Source organism: Ursus maritimus, unplaced genomic scaffold (genome assembly GCF_017311325.1).
Source record: "Ursus maritimus isolate PB19 unplaced genomic scaffold, ASM1731132v1 scaffold_5, whole genome shotgun sequence".
Taxonomy (NCBI): domain Eukaryota; kingdom Metazoa; phylum Chordata; class Mammalia; order Carnivora; family Ursidae; genus Ursus; species Ursus maritimus.
Window position 1 is genome coordinate 8,147,892 of NW_024426663.1, and position 4,395 is coordinate 8,152,286.

Genomic DNA, 4,395 nt, shown 5'->3' on the forward strand with positions numbered 1-4,395 from the left:
ATATATTTAGACCTAAGTTATCAATCTAACAATCTTAATATTAGAGAATCAAATTTACTGCCCATTGTTCTTACATCTAGTTTACCAAAATCCCACATATAGCCTACTTTCAGGCATTTACACAAAATTAAATATTTGTTTTTAAAAAACAGTTGCTTTAAACTTTTCAAGTTACAGTTGGTATTATAGTCCTTTAACAATAATTTTCACAAACTTTAATTTATCACAAACTGCTGGTGGTAACCTGGCTTATTTTATGTAATACACAGATGAACTTTTACAAATATTTTATTAGTTGTGCATTTGTTTCCAAATCAGTTGGGCAAATAGAGCTAGCACACGAAAGCCATGGATATTAAGGTGCTTGGTTACAGGGACTTGGTTGCCAGCCCCAAGGACAAAACTATCCTGGACATGAATGGCCTGAGCTCATCATGATCCATAAGTGCCACTGTCCCTATTCCCTCCTGTAACACATGGAACTGCGCAGAAGCCAAGATCTCGCTGTCACCCAAATCCACATTTCCCTACCATCCCCAGAAGTGCGGGCAGAGAGCAGGGCCCCTGGAATCATCTCCCAGGCTTCAGCCCCAAGAATCACTGGGACCCACCCAGAACACCCTGGCCCATTTCTATCATCATCCTACCCAGATTCCAACATGTACAAGCAGCCATGCATCCACAAGCAGAAAATCCATGGAAAGCAGCTCTCAGAGCAAGCCTTTCATTGAGGATCTTATCATTGAGTCATCCATGTTCCCTGTAGTCCAGCCCCTGACTCCAACCAGCCCACCAAGATTGAAAATGATTATTGGACATCCCTCTGTCACTGGTCATTGTGGAGAATGAAAGAAGCAGAAGGCATCACAGAAAGAGGCAGAGGAAGAGGATAACTCCAGAAAAGAGATGAAGGCTCTCAGGAAGGGTCAAAGACATGAACTCAGTAAGGCGACTTTCTAATTTGAGAAAGATAATCTTGAAGGAAGAGATAAAAAAGTCATTGCCTACCTACATGAGGAAAACCCAGTCTCTACTGGATCAGACACCCTTCCGAATCTCCCTGCACCCTAGGATGTCTAAGTGTTCTCTTCCTGACTATGTCGAAACCACCTGAGCTAGTTACAGTACACAGACTTCAGCCCATGGGGAGTGAGACTGGAAGGCAAGGCCTACAGATCTGTCACTATGAGGTGCTGGTAGCAACCAATGAGAGTGTGAACCAAGTTTCCTCCAGGTAGGGATCAGATGAAGTTTGAGATGTGTCTCTCAAGTGAGGACTTACCAAGGGTATTTTCCATATCTCCTAAAGAATTTGACAAACTGTTCTGTGTAAACAGAACAAACTCAAGAAAATGTACTCTTCTGATCATCCCCACCATGACTCTCCATGACTGACACTCACCCCCGCTGCTCCAGGGCTCTGGAGCTGGGGTCACTGATCCCAAGGCATCCTTTTCCCATGGTGAGCAGGGAGCCTCTTGGGGGAGCAGAGAGGTGGCGCAGAGCTGGATCTGGCTCCATTCCCCAAGTGGAGAGGCAGCCAAAACCTTTGCAGCCCTGGGGTTGTGAGACATGGACTTCCTTCCCCATAATGAGGGGCGGGGGTGCTCTTTCTCATCCCTGGTACTCATTGTAGAAGGCAAACTCAGTCTGGACTCCAGTAGATACAAAGTTAATGTCTGTGCCCTCCCTCTGCCCACATCCCCACAAGAAGGCTCCCATAAGAGACTGAGAAAAATGAACATGGCCCTTAGTGGTCAGGCCTGTCAGGTGTGTTGACCAATGGGTAGGTAGAACCTTTGGCCTTGGTAGGAGGAGGGAGTATGGGAAGCAGCCAGGCAGACAAGGAAACTCCAGGATCCTGTGTGCCAAGCTCTTCTCATCTCAACTTTTACAGCTTGCCCTACACCTGGGCCTCTTGCTTCTCTGACTAGCAGGCGCAGGCTCCAGCTCAAGGAGATCTCTAGCACGAAGGCTGCCCTGCTCTCTATCTCACTCTGTCCTTTACTTGCCATCCCCAAGCACGGTAGCTTCTTGCTCCAGTACTAACTTCCTCAGAAGCCTTGGTTTAAATTGGATATGTTACCTATACAAAACCCCAGTCTACCATCAGTCTCTAGGCAAAGTCAACTAGAACTCTACATTCGAAAACCAACTCAGATCCTGGGCTGAACCCAGGCCTTCAGACTCCCTTGGATGGGCTTAAGGAGAACAGGTTACAAGGACATTTCTCAGTATCTTGGCTACCAAGTCCCAATTATACCCATGGATCCCTCAACATACTCTCTAAAGAATGCAGTGTATTGGGGCACTGCCCCCCCTTTCCTCACCTAACTCTCTGCCCTACCTAAATCACACTATCATTTCTTTATTCTCTACAAACATATACGTGTATATAATTTTACATAATATGTATGTTTGTTTGTTTACAAATATAGGAATATCTGGGTCTGGGTTTTGTTCCTTCCTGGCTTCCCTTTCCACTATGTGTATGATAATGCTGGGAAGGGGGACTGTGTTTGGAATTAAAGGTTGCAGTGAGTCCCACCCCCCCCAAATTATATATATACTATATGAATGCTCCATTATTGTCAATATTTAAGTAAAACAAAACAGTGAAAAAGAGTGCATTTCAAATGTGTGTGTGTAGACAAAGAGAGAGAGAGTGAATCCAATTACAGGACCTTATCTGATACTCAGATAAGGAAAAATTATGAAGATAGCTTTTTTTCTGCCTTCAGACTTGAACTAAAATATCGATTCTTCCTGGGTCTTGACTCTGCTGGCCTTTGGACTAGACCTATACCATCAGCTCTCCCAGATCTCTAGCTTGCTCAATCACCCTACAGATCTTGGGACTTGCTATTCTCTGTAATCATGTGAGCCCATTTCTAGATAGTGATAGAGATATATAGATATAGATACTGATGAAGATACACAAACTAAAATGTTGGAAAAGAATTTTGTTATTGTACTGATGCCATTATACACACACACACACACACACACACACACACACACTCCATTTCTCTGCAGTACCCTGAGCAATATACTGTAACATAAAGGACTGAAGATAACATCTCCATCCTAACATGAGGACCAGGAGATCAGCTCTTGTTTCACATGTTATCCAGTAATGAAAACAACATAAAAAGAATAGTTATCTCCCAGAATGACATGATGACTTTGATAACACCTGCACATTTTTATAAAATGCTTTCCTAAAAAAAATAATTATTATTTTGGGGCAGCCAAAAGGTAAGTCAGTCTCATCAATATTATAATTGTATTTAAAATTTTCTCCTCACCAATGACTTACTTTCATGTGCTTCTAGTCGTGAAAGTGCCCTTTAATAGAGCTATAGAGTATAGTGTTAAAGAGACAGCACATTTACCATTGTGCAGTAACATAAAATCAATGGCAGCTACTCATACAGGCTTTTTCAATTTCTATCACACATGGTATGCGGCCCTTGGTTCAGTGGATAATCCAATTGTAAACAGTGACTCACTGTTAACAACTCTAGGAAATAGGATTAGCAATTTCTAATTTCAAAGTAAACCTATTTCATTTTTGTCCTGCAAATAAAAACAATGTGTTCCGAGATTAAGCTTTTCAGCTTTTAGAGCTCCCCAGAAACAAAAATGCTGGAAACAAACTTTTATTGTACTAATGCCATTAATGGAAGCCAATGAGTATACGTTCCCAACAGCTTTTTAACAGTTTGGTACTACTACTACTATTACTACTACTACTGCTACTACTACACTGAATTTCAATTAAAGGAAACTTAACATTTGAATTGAAAGAAAATTTAATTGAACCTTTAGAAACTAAAAATCTTAAGGCAAATCCTCTACTCAATGTAATCGGGGGGGAAAATAAAAGTTCATATACTATTACAAAAGTGTTTCCACATCAAAAGTTTTAGATGAGATTTTAGGAAATCGGTTTGTCTTGGAACACAGTTAAATTGAATCAATGATCTTGTAATTTTTTGTGAATTATTTATGATACCACTATAAAACCTACTTTTCTCTACTTATCTGTGAAGTCCTTTAGTAGAATATTGCCTTGATCGAAAACTATACTTCCGTTCTGAGTTATAGACTTCTCAACTCCCTATTCCAAAGAACAGAGGATGGTGTCTTTAATTCTGCTTTTAGAACACAAAAGTGTCACTGTGTCAGGCCACTGGGTCTCTGTCAATAATACTCATGTCTGGCTTTTTAAAAAATGCCCATGCTTGCACCCTATATCCAGGGATTTCTCTAATTGGTCTGGGCTGGAAACTGCTAATCTGTGTTTTTTAAGCTCTCCAGATATTTATAGTATACAACCATTGTGGGAAACACTGGCCTAGATTAACCAAGGAAGGGTTACACCAAAAGGAA

At 41.3% G+C, this 4,395-nt stretch overlaps 1 pseudogene; it reads left to right on the plus strand.

Moving 5' to 3' along the window:
- The first annotated feature begins 348 nt into the window (after nucleotides 1–348).
- Nucleotides 349–1,395, plus strand: LOC103656480 (annotated as a pseudogene).
- Nucleotides 1,396–4,395: the final 3,000 nt, after the last annotated feature.